Source organism: Grampus griseus (assembly GCF_964374135.1).
Source record: "Grampus griseus genome assembly, chromosome: 2".
Taxonomy (NCBI): Eukaryota; Metazoa; Chordata; class Mammalia; order Artiodactyla; family Delphinidae; genus Grampus; species Grampus griseus.
The window spans coordinates 78540451-78556192 of NC_139018.1; positions in this window are offsets into that span (position 1 = coordinate 78540451).

Below are 15742 nucleotides of genomic sequence, written 5' to 3' on the forward strand. Positions count from 1 at the left end.
TTTTCATGGACAATGGCATAGAGAGAATCTCAATGGCTTGCTGAAGATAATCCAATCACTCACTGAGGTACCTATATATCCATCTGTTAAAAACTTGAGATGTTTTAGAGCTGGAGATATCAACTGAAATCACTTCATCTAAGTCTACTATTTTTATAGCAAATTGAGGAAGGAAGGTGTGTCATTTCTGAATTCAAGGGCTTCTCTCTTTAGTCCTTCCTTGAACTGGAAGCTGATGTCTGCAACTTGACAGGGAGTCATCCTGCCACTCCAGTGTTATAAGCTTTAGACTTTTTTTAAAAAATGGGTCTCTATTGTTTTTGGTAATCAGTCCTTTCCACCACAATTTTTTTCACCATGTACACCAACAGTCAGGGTGCAGACAGGATCTCAGACCTGGTGTCTTAAAACAAACCAAAAAATTTTAAGGTGGAAATGGTTCTCAGTAAGTCCCTTCCAGATCTAGGATTCAGTAATGCTCTTTAGACATTTTCCTCCTTGAATCATGTGTGGTTAGTTCCAGGCCCTTCCTAATGACCACTAGGCGTCAGACTTTCCCATCTCTCCTCCAACTGTGCTGCTTACCCAGTAATTAACTCATTTGCTCAAAGCCATTAACTCTCATCTAAGGGGGCTTCTTTGTCATCATATGAACATGGTCATTATGATGCAGAAACCTAGCAGATTTCAACAGGACTTATTTAGTGTGACTGTCTCCTAGCTACTAGCCTTTCAACAGAGCTCTTCACTGCAAAGCCCAAGTCCTAAACCAGGTGAGGTGGAAGAAAGACCAAAAACCAGGCTTTTCATTTCCCAAGGGGAGTCATGGAATGCCGCTACTTTTCACCATATAGGTATCTGCACCCTTGTGGCCAATAGGGTGCTGGTGTATTCTGAGCACCACCCCTCATTCATCTTAAAGGCAACGAAATGCCAAGGCAGCCAACAGCAGGCTCTGAATTCTGTACCTAAGGTGGGTTGAAATGTAACAGCTTATCATCAACCAAACATTTCTTCAACATCCAGGCTCACAGGGCACTGCACTTGAAATCCAGAAAAGGGTATTTTCATTCAGCCAGTCGTTCAATTATTCAGCAAGTACTTATTAAACTCCTCCCAGGCGTTGCGGTCCCAGTGATGAAGAAAATAACACGGGGTAAACACACCCACAGAACAGCTTGTGTAACAACAAGACCGACTCCAGGCTGCTTCATCCCTCCTGGCTTAGAAGAGGCCGTAGAGGTGGGATTAAATCTATGGCCATGTCTCCCGGCCGGACTAACTCTCCCCTAGCAACCCATGTCACCTTGGAGGGTCTTAGTGTCATAGCCTCAACACCTCCTCACTTCCTTTTCTCCCCACCCGACAGCATCCCTAAGAGGGGGAGACCAAAAAAAAACCCTTATCTCAGATGTGGGGGAAGCAAAACAGAAAAGTGGAAGAGGTTTTCTCAAGTCATGTAGAAGGACAAGGGCCGAACCAGCATTCTGGGCTCCGTGAGCTGCATCATAGGAGACCCCATGAAAATGGTTTTCAGTCGAGACCTAGATTATAGCACTATGTACAGTGTCTTGCAGAGAGCAGCTCTCTCTTAATATCTGGAATATTACAAATCTCTCAATATTAGGGAACTGATGAACGAGAATAGAAAGCTTCACCTTGTGAACTAGTTCCCATGAAACAGAGCATCCTGCCTATAATGCCTCCAAGGAGAAAACTCTCATCCTGGAGACATCTCACCTTCCTTTCCTGAAGGAAGGAAGTACCTTGACAGGTACTGACTCACCTGGACAAATGCATCAGTTGTGATTTCCTGCAGTATATGTCAACCTCTGCAGAACTGCTCAGACCCAAACAGCAGCCCAGTCCATGTAGCTGAGATCCATTTATATCTTTTTTATATATATATAAATTTATTTTATCTATTTATTTTTGCCTGCTTTGGTTCTCTGTTGCGGTGCGCGGGTTTCTCATTGCGGTGGCTTCTCTTGTTACAGAGCATGGCCTCTAGGCACGCAGGCTTCAGTAGTTGCAGCACATGGGCTCAGTAGTTGTGGCTCACAGGCTCTAGAGCACAGTCTCAGTAGTTGTGGCACATGGGCTTAACTGCTCCGTGGCATGTGGGATCTTTCCAGACCAGGGCTCGAACCAGAGTCCCCTGCATTGGCAGGCGGATTCTTAACCACTGCACCACCAGGGAAGCCCCCATTTAGATCTATTTTAATTTGTCCAAGAAATCATCATTACCAGAGGGTGTCTCCCCAAATAACTGAGTGTTCCCCATTTGTTTATCTTGAACTTTGCTTAACACTTCCAGAATAAAAAAATACCTTTGTAAGATATGGCTATAAAATAATGAGACATGCATTCTCCCTCTTCTTCACCATACACAAACATTTTCTCTAAATAAATCAGAATTGCTCTTTTTTTCCTGCACTTTACTTTGAATTGGTAAAAAAAAAAAGTATTATTTCTAAAACAAATAAACACAATCACAACAACAAGGACAATAAAACACACCATCAGCATCTTCACAGTTCATGAGTCTCAGACTTTCCTCTTCAATTTGCATTGCCAGGCTCTGAACAACCCCAGTAGAGAATCCTCTCCCCCTTCCTAAGAAATGCTTAGAGTGGCTCTGAGAGCCACATTTCTTTCCCTTTCCACAGCTCCTAAAAAAGGATGTGACAGCATGGATTCACCTATCCAACCCAATGCCAGGGCAGTGCCTCAACTACCAGCCCTGGGAGGCTGTTGGCTCCCTTGGGTCAGTTCAGTTCTCCCCACGTGAGTCATCTGAAAAACTGAACTGGGCAGCTCAGCCCTTGAATAGCCATTCCACTCCTGTGAAGATATTTTCTGAATAAGCACTCAGCAACCACACTAGCTTCAGCTAAAAAAAACAAGATATGGCCATTTCCTTTAGAGCTAGGGTAAAGAATAGCTCCACAGGGCACAGGAAGAGGGTAGTCCTAAGGTCAGGTAGGTACTTTAAAAATGTGAGCATTGAGGGACTTCCCTAGCTGTCCAGTGGTTAAGACTTAGCCTTCCAATGCAGGGGGCGCGGGTTCGATCCCTGGTTGGGGAGCTAAGATCTCACATGCCTGGGGGCCAAAAAACCAAAACATAAAACAGAAGCAATATTATAACAAATTCAATGAACACTTTAAAAAAGGTGGACCACATCAAAAAAATTCTTTAAAAAAAATAGTGAGCATTGAGGTAGCCATAATCCTTAGTTTCTCATCTAAAAATAACTTATTGCTCAGGAATAATGGAAAGTCTGGAGATGAGAGCTTGCATCCTCATTAGGGACATTAAGAGCTGGACTAGGAACAGTTTCCAGAACATACTTCTACCCAGAACCCTACATCTTTCCCACTTCTGTTAAGAAGGGAGGCTGTGGGGCTTCCCTGGTGGCGCAGTGGTTGGGGGTCCGCCTGCTGATGCAGGGGACACGGGTTCGTGCCCCGGTCCGGGAAGATCCCACATGCCGCGGAGCGGCTGGTCCCGTGAGCCATGCCCGCTGAGCCTGTGCGTCCGGAGCCTGTGCTCCGCAACGGGAGAGGCCACAACAGTGTACTGCAAAAAAAAAAAAAAAAAAAGTGGATATCGTTCAATTGTTGACAGGCCACCCTATGTGGAGGAATGCACAGAAGTGGAAGCCAAGGTGGTCAGCAGACATCTTGAGAGCATCCAGAGGAGAAGGGGTTCCTGGCCTTCAGATTTGAAGGGAATGTCCTCATTGGGTCACAGCACAAAGTTCTCCAACCTGGGGGAAGGTCACTTTGCCCTCAAATGTTTGGAGTGTTCTAAATGCTGAATCATGCAAGGCCTCGAGCGCACTTAGCAGATGGAGCAGAGGAGATGGAAGGGACTTTTGGAAAATGCACTGTTATTTCAGTAATTTGATATTAAGTGTTCCTATGAAGCATTTACAAGGTAGACTCTACACCCATCACAACACAGAGATGCAGGCAAGCATCTCTCCTTGTAGGAAAGAGGCATAGCCTTTATGGAGCCTGGTTCAGAGACGGTAAGATATTTATTCCAATGGGCTGGTGGTTAAAACTAAAATTCTTAAGCTTTTCGGAAATCATCACATTCAGGTGCGTGTCACTTTATGTGAATCCAGCCACAATTTCCCATTGCCTTCTGTCACAATTTCAATATTATTTTCCCCTGTCATTTCATGATAAAGTCCTGAAACTTGGTGTCTTTTCTGTTCTGATCACGTCTATGATCAGTTACCACTCACCTTAACAAATACCGAGGCTGGTGAATTTGTTGGCAACCAGAATAATTACCCATTTAATACTCACTTAATACTCATTTCATAATACAATAAGTTTTTGTCAAATGGAAACAGCATGGCAACCACACATGGACATGAGGCAGTCTAAGTAAAAGGACCTCCCTGATGCATTGCCTTCACCACATACATATGAAAACTTGCATATGAGACAGGATCAAAGGCCCAGCACATCTCTGCTCTCACTTGGAGAAAACACGTGAGTGGTGTATGGACCTGCACCCTCTGCTCCACGCAGGTACCAGAGGACCTGGAGCTGTGCAGTAAGTAAGATGTGCTCGCTCACTGTGCAACCTGGAGAAGGACCTAGAAATAAACGTAAATGCAGTTCTGGGTTTTCTGAATAAATAGCAAAGAGTAGGGGCTCAGTGAGGGTGTTGGCTGGGCATAGCTAGATATGGCTATATCCAGCTTTTGTGCTCCATGAGAAGTTGAAAGAATGGATCCATTTGTGCTTTAGAGTCAACAGTGACTTCCTAGCAACTTCCTGACTGCTTGGGTTTCCCAAGTGAAGCCACAGAATTGCATCGCCTCTCACTGCACTGCAGAGATATCTGCACCCTCATTGCTAATAGGGTGCTGGTGTGGGCAGCCCTGAACACCACCCCTTATCCATCTTAAAACAACACGATGCCAAAGCAGCTGACACTAGGCTCTAAGTTCTGTGCATGCAGTGAGTTGAAATATAACATTATCGACCAAGCACTTACTGAGTGGCCGCTGCATACAAGGCGCTGCACTTAAAGTCCGGAAAAGTGTGTTTTCATTTTGCCACTCATTCATTTATTCAACAGGTACTTGTTGAACTGCTTGCAGGCACTGAGGTCCCAGTGAAAGAAAACAACACAGCGTAAACACACCTGCAGTACAGCTTGTGTAACCACAAGACCGCTTCACACCACACCCAATTCCAGGCTGCTTGATCCCTGCTGCCGTAGAAGAGGCTGAAGAGGTGGGATTAAAGCTATGGCCAAGTCTCCCAGCCAAAGTGTCTTTCCCCTGACAACACATGTCACCTTCTTGGAAGGCCTTAGTGTCAAGCCTCAGCACTTCCTCCTCTCCCTACCTGACAGAATCCCTGCGAGGAGTGACTAAAAACACCCTCTTATCTCAGACATGGGAGAACCAGAGAGAAAAGTGGAAGCGGTTTTCTCAAGTAGCGTAGAAGCACAGAGTCCAGACCAGGATTCTGGGCTCCGTGAGCTGCATCATAGGGGACCCCATGAAAATGGTTTCCAACCAAGACAGATAATAACGGCAACCACGGCTCTTCAAGTCCTGCCACCCCAGTGATGTTAGCGAAATATCAATCATGTGTGAAGGACAATCAAGTTGACCAGACAGAGTTCATCTACCAGAAAGAGTCCATAGTTGTTTGAGCTCATTCCAAGGACTCTGGGGTACAGGAGTTTGAGTTAAACTGCAGAGAAGGTGGACAAGGCTGCATCCACCAACACACCTCCAAGGAGCCTGACCAGCGGCCATCATCCTTTCAGACCCACACTGAGTAAAATGTGTTCAGTAACACAAATGAATTCCTACCTTAAACTTTGGGGCCCAGCACCTTACCACCCTTCCCAGAATTTGGCTGAGTATAAAAACCAGCTCTAACTTGCAAAGCTAGCCATGCTTCATGATTGTTTCTGAGGAATATGCTCTTTGTGCCCGGGTGAGGGAAGTCATGACACAGGCTTCCTCACAACTGAACTGTGTCTGTGGCTCAAGAGACGCAGGGCTGGTGAACAGATGTGCCCTCGCTGCCTGCAGCCATCTCTGCTCTGTCCAGCTGCCAGGACGGCTCGGACAGAGACTGGAAAGTACATGGTGTTTACTGCTCTTCAGCCCTCCCCGGTGACCATGCTGTCCCCTGTCTTTCAGAACAAGACCCTGCTGTTCCTCAGGCAGGAGCCTCGCAGACCTGGCATGTCATGTCAGCTGTCCTCACATGCAGGTCACTGTGTACAGTGGATTGACATACGTCTCCCCTTGAACCTGGAGTGTTTAACTGTTTGATGCAGACTGCCCAGCCACAGCAGTGATAAGATGGACAGGACTGAGTGAGTTTCCTGCAGGAGAAGAACTGTGTCAGGAAAGAGTTGAAAAAGAGCAGAAATGGGGTGCACAGTGGCCATCTGCCAAAAACCCTGAAAAGGCTGATCAGACAGCTTGCTGCTAAAAGCATGTCCAGTGTTTACCAATAAACACGTTTGCAGTCATATGAACATCTTCTGGGAACGAAGAAAGCAATGTGGAACTGAACCTAGTTTGTTGAAACACCAAATTTCATCAGAAGGGCCAAGCAGTGGCTTTATAAGTACGGAGAATAGAAGGTGACATCTATCGTATGTTTTTAAGGTCATCGGGAAGATGCCCCTCCCTATAGATGCCCCAAGAAGACCCCAATTTTTCAGTGATAGAGATTTAGTTCTTTCAGGCTGCACCTTTTCTAGGCTTCTCCTTTAATATGTAAATACCTTTAAAAGGGGTACCCTGTTAGCACCTAATATCTTACCGGTTATGACCTTTTCAGCTTGCTTTCAGCCCTGATCCCACGGAAGAGCTCTGGGTCTTTGGAAGAGGGAGATGGTTAGGATGAGAAAAGGGGAACAAAGGGCCCACGTAGGGAACTAGGAACAGCCTTCCCTGCTCCATGAAGGGTGGGCCCATGCTAAGATGAACACGAATCTGCAAAACCGGCTAATGAAAATTCCCCTTTGTAAGCATAAAGCCTTGTTTTTTTGTTTGTTTGTTTTTTTTGCGGTACGCGGGCCTCTCACTGTTGTGGCGTCTCCCGTTGCGGAGCACAGGCTCCGGACGCGCAGGCTCAGTGGCCATGGCTCACGGGCCCAGCCGCTCCACGGCATGTGGGATCTTCCCAGACCGGGGCACGAACCCGCGGCCCCTGCATCAGCAGGCGGACTCTCAACCACTGCGCCCCCAGGGAAGCCCAAGCCTTGTTTTTATATCAAATCTTTGGGTATTTGACTCTGGCAATTCCTCTCAATTTCTCTAAATCATTATTAGAAGGTAGAATAAGCTTGAAGAACTGGTATTTAAATGATGTCTGTGTCTTGTGTGTGTATGTGTGTGTGTGTGTGTGTGTGTGTATGTAATTCCCTACAGCCCCTGAAATAAATTGGGACTAAGCTTGGCAATAGTTAATTTACTATAAATAAATATGCTAAGCAATGTGAGTTACTTACCAGTCTCTTCACCATAAATGTCCTACGTGAAAACTGACCCCTGCTTGACACCTCAGCTATTTTAAAGCTACATGTACAAGTTCCTCAGCTCTGCTAATCTGTAAAGTCTAAAATGTCCTTGCTTCTAGGCTCTGTGGGACTCTTCTGACAAGGAAAGTTGGTGTCAGGGAATAATTAGGTCCTGTTGGAGAGGGGGAGGGAAATGTCAAGAGCTTATTATTTCTGGTCACCTTGTTAGACATTTATATTGAAATGCTGTAGAAAATAACACAGACGTGCAGAATATTCAAGTCAGTGAGAATAATTGCATTGGCTAAAGAGAAATTAATTCATTTCACTTCAAAGCAACTGTTTAGTTTTACAGCACAGACTCCAAATAAAACAGAAATATACCAGATTAGTCTCTCCATAGAGGACTGAGCAAACAGGCTAGGTCTCACTGTCTCAAACAAATTGGCTATCGGACATAGATGAAATGTTTATACCAGTAACCTCCTTTACCCCATCCCTTGATAGGATGTTATAGATCTTATACATACTCTTCAGCCTATCTCTCTTAATCTATCCCCATGAAGATCTAAATATGTAAGCCATGAAGAAGAGGTTCATAGCAGATGTGATTTTGTCCGAATGAATAAAGACTAGTTTGTAATTCACAATCCCCTTAAACAGAATATGACTCTCAAGAGAAACCATTATTTCTGCCTCTGACAAGTGCAGAACAATTGAATATTTCTATATCCAAATTCCAAAGTGGTCAGCTCTTAGATAAATTCAATGTAAATTAATAAAATGATGACATTTTCATTTTTACATGGAGACTGCCACTTGGGAATATGAGGAGAGAAAAATCTCTAAGAAACCTGAGCAAAACAAGAAGCCTGAAGTATAGATGTCTATGAGTGATAAGTCAGGGCTCTTACTGAAATTTACTTGATCAGTTGGCAGGTAAGGTTGTAAGGTGAGGTTGTATGCTCTGTTTGGTTACACTGGGGCAAGTAGTGTCTATGGGGTGCTCAGCATTGAAGGGTGGGTGTATCTCAGCTTGAGTTAGTGAGAACACTTAGCCCAAAGATATGAGATGGAGACATGAAGTTACAACATGCATATCCAAATGTCACTATAAAAGCGTCATTGCATTCCTCAACACTTCATACTTTTGCATATAGACAAGGAATCTTACTAACATTCTCTCTCCCCCTCGTCCCCCCCCCAGTTATCCTTTCATAGCTGAATAACTGATCAAACTCACAGCTCCTGACTTACACTTAGAGAAATCAAGAAACAGAGAGGTTAGGTTATTTGTTCAAGGGCACCAGCAGCAGAGATGGATTTAGAAATGATTGCTTCTTGATTCTCTGGGCACTGCCTCTCCTCACTTTAGCACGAACGTCAAATATTTTTATTTGAATTAATTTTTATTTTGGATTTCTATCTGCATGCAAAGTGCACATGGACTGTGTATCTCAGTCCTATGGCTGGAAGCAGCAGCAGTTCCATCCCCTTCTGGAACAAGGTTCCATGGGGCCCCAGGTCTGGCTTCAGAAGCTGGTCCCAGGCTCTACGGTGTGTGTGTGTGTGTGTGTGTGTGTGTGTGTGTGTGCACACTTGTGGTGTGTGTGCACCAAGCCGATCTTGAGGGCCCGAGTGGGTCAGGACCCCTGTGAGGGTAGCATCTTTACATCGATCCCACACAAAGGAGCAGAAGTGACGCAGCTCAGATCAGGTTCCTGTTCCCCAGCTCCTACAGGCCGTCCTGCCCAGGTCCCTGCAGAGACCCCCTGGGGCGGCTTCAAAAGGGAGCCTTTGGCTGACAAGGCATCGACTTGTCACCAGCAGAATGTGCCTTCCCAAGGTGGCACAGAGGGTACAACCCTTTATACACAGTGACTCATCTGTAATCTCTAGCTAACAGGGAATTTAAGCAAAATCCGCTTTAGAAGACGAAAGTGTGTGAAACTGGAGGTCAGTCTGGGGCAGAAACTATTCAGGTCAGTGGGAGGGCTGGGGACCAGAGCCTAAACTTTTTCCATGTGATGCTCTTTCATCATCTTCAAGCCATTGGCTCACCGTGTTCTCCTGCCCTTTTCAGCCACCATTTTAATCATCGGCCTCGTGGCTTTGCATTTCTGCTGCCCAGTGTCACTCAACTCCTCCTCCTTCCCCAGCCTCCCAAGCCAGGGCCAAAGGTGATTTAAGGTCCTTGAAAGTTCACTTTAGTCTCCCACAAGGTGAACGGTTGCTTTCTGACGAAGTCTCCCAACCCCAGTGAGCTTGTGAAAATATTCCACACAAAAATAGCGTCGTGCTAACTGTGTTAAAGTCAAGACTTTTCACATACTTAGCCTCAAATTACTCCCTTTTGTTTTCCTCCAAGCTTACAAGATACAGTTAATCATTTCTGGATCTTTCCAAAGAATTCTATGAGTTGATTCAAGGGCTTTTTTTTTTTTAAACAATGTCCCATAAGACTCACAACAGTTAGGTTTGGAACACTTACTGAAAACTACTGACTCGTTCTCCCTCCCTCCCTCACTTTGGATGGGTGATAAGGTGGTAAGAAAATTTGAGAGCACAGCCCTCTGAAAGGATCGACTTTATAGTGAGTGGCAGGATGCACGACTCCCGGCTTCTTCCTCCAAAGGCTGGGTTGCTCAGAAGCCAGTCCTGGGAGACCGGCATCAGGGAATCTTGAAAGGAGCCTCAAATTCACCCTAGGCTGGGCCCAAACCCTTGGAGGTCCTGCCATCCTGACTCTGTCTCCAAACAATCTTCCAAACACAGGATGCCCTGAGGTGGGTCCCGGAGCAGCTCTCACAGGGTAACCTTGATTTTTCCTAAACTTCAGAACTAATTCACCAAGTAAACTCCAGAACCAGTACCAGTCATCACTCTGTTGCAGCCTTTCCAAGCGTCTCGTCTGGGCTACCTTCAGGATTACCACTGGGGGGAGGACACTGTCTCCTTTGAAGTCAAGACGTTAAGGGCAACAGAGTTTACTCTGGGGATGTTCTATTGTCTGGCCCCAAATATAGTCTTTCATTCTGTGCGGGTAAAATGAAGCTGCCCATGAGTGAGGTGACAGGAGAGTTATGTATGAGCAAGAGGTTTTTTTTTTTTTTGAGAGAATATATCTACATAAATGTGTATAAAATAAAGTAAGAAGGGAATAATAATAATAAATAATAGTCAGAGTAACATAGCACCTTACATACCTGGGAAAGTTTGTCTGTGTGTGTTTTATTGTGGTAAAACGTACAAAAAATGTACCATTTAAGCCACATTTAAGGGTAGAGTTTGATGTCATTAAGTCCATTCACATTGTTGGGCAGCCATCCCCACCATCCATCTCCAGAACTTTTTCGTCTTCCCAAACTGAAACTCTGTACCCATTAAACAATAACCCCCGTTTTCCCCTCCCCTCCGCCCCTGGCAACCACCATTCTACTTTCTGTCTCTGTGAATTTGACTCCTCTAGGTACCTCATACAACTGGAATCCTTCAATATCTGTCCTCTTGTGAAGTTATAAGCACTCTAGGTATATGAACTTTTTAATCATAATACTATCTCTGTAAGGTAAGATGATTAACCCATTTTACAGATGAGGAAATTGAAATACAGATAGGTTAAGGGAGAAGTAGAAAGTAAATGTTCAGAGAGAAGAGAAAGGTCTCCCTTCCTTAGGTTCTCTGTCCCCAGGGGTCTACGCGGCACTTAAAGCAAACAATCCTCTTGTTGGAGGCCCATCAGAGCACCTGCCGGCCCCATCTGTGTGTCCACATAAGGGCTGAGCAACTGGACAGGGCACTCCCACAGGAGAGAAGAGGCAATGTGCTGAAGGAGTTAAGTGTCTCCTGTCCCCACCTCACCGCCCTCCCAACACGCCTCGCAGGCTGAGCTGATGACCCGGACAGGATCCGAGCCAAAGGACTAATCCATCACAAAATGGACGTTCTATTTTGGGCAGGCGGTAGGAGCAGATGCCCAGAGCCTGCACATCGCGGAGGCAGCGCACAGGGACGTGCCCACACAGGCCCTTTCGCACTCACGACTCCACCCGCTGCCCAATGAGGAGAAATGGACTGCACGGAGGCAGCCGGTTCCCTGCCGAAGCGTTAGGACAATCAAAACTAGACCTGGCTGGCGCCACTGGAATCTCTTAGGTGGGCCCTTCTGAGAAACCCAACTCTCTTACCTCGACTACGTTTAGAACCTGCCAAAACCACGTCCATTACCTCACTTTCCTTTCAAATCCATCCCACTCCTTACCTCTTTTTTTGGTTTTGTTTTAATTTTTATTGGCGTCTAGTTGCTTTACAGTGTTGTGTTAGTCTCTACCGTAGAGCAAAGTGAATCAGCTGTACGTATACATATATCCCCTCTTTTTTGGATTTCCTTCCCATTTAGGTCACCACAGAGCATTGAGTAGAGTTCCCTGTGCTATACAGTCGGTTCTCATTAGTTATCTATTTTATACATAGTATCAATAGTGTATTTATGTCAGCTGCCAATCTCCCAATTCCTCCCACCCCCCCATATCACATTTTCTTTATCTATTCATCCATCAGTGGACACTTAGGTTGTTTCCACGTCTTGGCTATTTTAAATAATGCTGCAGTGAACACAGATATACGAACATGTCTCCAAGACCAAGCTTTCAATTGTTTTGTGTATAGGCCCAGAAGCAGAATTGCTGGATCATATGGTAGTTCCATTTTTAACTCTTTGGGTAACCTCCATACTGATTTCCATAGTGGCAACACCAATTACATTCTCACTAACAGGGCACAGAAAAAGGAACCTTTAGCTCTATATCCTCACTAATGCTTGTTATTTCTTGTCTTTTTTTTTTTTAAACATCTTTATTGGAGTATAATTGCTTTACAATGGTGTGTTAGTTTCTGCTTTATAACAAAGTGAATCAGTTATACATATACATATGTTCCCATATCTCTTCCCTCTTGCGTCTCCCTCCCTCCCACCCTCCCTATCCCACCCCTCCAGGTGGAAACCACTCCTTACCTCTTGATCCACCCTCCTGCCTCTCCGCTTCCACTCCCAGGACAGCGGATTTTTCTCCCAAATCCATATGGGAGCCTGATGACTGGCCGTCAATCACCACCCCACTCTCTAAATTAAGGAAGGGAAATCAACTCACGGCTGCTGCCCCCAGGGTAGTTCCATCTCAGGGTGTTTCGGTGGCCGGAAGTCCTCGCTTTCTGACGCAGAGCAGCATCTTTGTGCCCCTGTGGAGATTATGTCCTGCAGCCTCCTCCCTCCCATAACCTTCGACCACTTGTTTCCCTGCTTGCATTGAACTGGACAGAGCAGCCCAATGATTCCTTCAGTGACTGCACTCTCAAGATAGGTCAGGGAGGGCTTCCCTGGTGGCGCCGTGGTTGAGAGTGTGCCTGCCAATGCTAGGGGACGCGGGTTCGTGCCCCGGTCCGGGGCCGCGGAGCGGCTTGGCCCGTGAGCCATGGCCGCTGAGCCTGCGCGTCCGGAGCCTGTGCTCCGCAACGGGAAACGCCACAACAGTGAGAGGCCCGCGTACCACAAAAAAAAAAAAAAAAGATAGGTCAGGGAGGGGAGTGGAAAAAAAAAGGAAAAACAGTGGTGGGGCACTGTGGGTTAGAAAGCCCAATTTTGAAATGCAATCGCCTTTGAAATCAATCTTCATGGCTTGACGACTCCTTTGTAGGTATCAGTCCCCCCCGCAGGCAGAAAGAAGCATATTTTGGATCATGGAGCAAAGCATGTTTACAGGTTTCATTAGAGATTCTGTGAGAGACTTTTACAAATCTAAAGCTTTAACTAAGTATCTGAAATGGAAGTTCTGACAGTATTTAGAGGGGAAAGGGATCGTCTCTGGCTCTGTGGGTATTTGGGGCCTATATAATGGAATCACTTTGCTGTACACTTGAAACTAACACAGCTTCGTTAAATTAACTACGCTTCAATTTTTTTAAAAAGTGGTTGGCTGGTATTCTTTTCCTGTAAATTTTCTAATCCTACCTGTGTGTTTGCCTAACCCAGTTACTACTTCACGTTTTCCCTGTTTCCATCTAGACCACTCATTTCTCTAAGACTCTGTCAGTGGAGTCCTAGCCGGACTTCAGTGCATGCAAACTTGGGTCCTCCTGCTGCCTTCTGCCCTCTGCCCTCTGCCAACCTCCCAGGCCTCCTACTCGGCCCACACAAGCAACAGACCACAGAGGAGAGGTGTCTTACCAAACTGGGCACGGGAAGCATATTTGATACTTTGATGGTATATGAATAATCCAGGCCATGAGTGGATGAAAAACACTGCCTCAGGTGAGCTAATGGTACGTGTATCATGCCTGAGAACCCAGAAATAATCCACACCTGCCTCATTTGCTCTTAAAAAGCTCCTCACCTCTACCACTACCACTCAGCCCTCCACTTGCTTGGCCCTTTGCTCTTTCTCTGCTTCAGCCGCAGGCTCGCTCTCTGAGCTTTGGCTTTTCTTACAGACTCTATCCCCAACCTCCACCCCCAAAGCTATATTGAGTTCATTGGTATAATGGAAAACAAGAGCTGAGTATGTTTTGGAGATCAGTTAATGCAGTGATTTTTTTTGTTGTTAATAAACTTATTTATTTTTGGCTGCGTTGGGTCTTCATTGCTGTGTGCGGGCTTTCTCTAGTTGTGGCGAGTGGGGGCTACTCTTCACTGTGGCACCCGGGCTTCTCATTGCGGTGGCTTCTCTTGTTGCGGAGCACGGGCTCTAGGCGCGCGGGCTTCAGAAGTTGTGGCACGTGGGCTCAGTAGTTGTGGTGCACGGGCTTAGTTGCTCCGTGGCATGTGGGATCTTTCCGGACCAGGGCTCGAACCCGTGTCGCCTGCATTGGCAGGCGTCTTCTTAACCACTGTACCACCAGGGAAGCCCAATGCAGTGATTTTTAAACAAGGTTCAAGGAGCCTTGGGGTTCCTCGGGTAGCAAGCAACAGAGGCCACTGAGTATGCATGAGTGAGCAAGTACTCACAGCAGTAAGTACAGTCGTCCCTCGGTGTCCGCAGGGGATTGGTTCCAGGACCCGTGAGGATACCAGAATCCTGGGATGCTCACATCCCTTACAAAAATGGTGAAATTCGGTTGGCCCTCCGCATCTGCGGGTTCAACATCCACTGATTCAACCAACTGATCCGAGGTTGCTTGAATCTGTGGATGCGAAACCCATGGATATGCAGGGGTGACTGTTATCTGGAAAAACAGAGGCTTTAAAAGTGCCTTAATGCACGCATACATATGTATCAACCGGAACAAAAGACTGTTATCTGTTTTATGTATTGGGCTACTTCACTGTGTGATAAAGGATTCTATTATTTAAAAAGTGGTTCCATTCTCTCCTTTCATTATCCACAGGGGTGTGCCCAGGTGGGATACCCATGCCTGTGTTAATCCACACAGAAGAGATCACTCCTGGTTCCAGCCCCAAACAATGAGGACAGAACCTCATGACTCCATCCCGGCCATGGTGGATTATTGCCAAGAATAACCTGGCATCTGGGGATTCAAACTCTTTGCCTTTAATCTCTGCTATTCCAGTAAAGGCTGAGTTGGAGACGTCACAGGGAAGCTCAGCAGGCTGAGGACAGTAAATGCACTCTAGGACTTGGGTGGAACTAGAGCATGGCTGGAAAATGATCACAGTGATAAACATGGTAGCAGCTTTCTTTAAACAAACATGCACAGTGCTAACTCCTTTTGCATTAGGACTTGAATTTTGTTTCTATATACTCGTGGGTTCCTAAGACTCACCCAAATCCCCTTCAGCTTGTACCTTTTTCTTCAGAAAGTGTGTTTCCTCAGGAGCCTAAATGCATGTGTATTATTAAATATCCCTGCTGTTTTTTGGAGAAGGATGACTATGTTCTCTACTCTCAAAGCAACTCACACAGAACACTATGTATACTAAAGACATACACTCATACACTGCTGGTGGGAATGGAAATTGGTGCAGCCACTGTGGAAAACAGTATGGAGGTTTCTCAAAACACTAAAAATAGAACTACCATATGACCCAGCAATTCCACTCGTGGGCACATATCTGAAAAAATGAAAACACTAACTTGAAAAGATACACGCACACCAGTGTTCATAGCAGCACTATTTACAATTGCCAAGATATGGAAGCAACCTGTGTCCATCAAGTTTTGAATTCATAAAGATGTGTTATATATATATACAATGGAATACTACT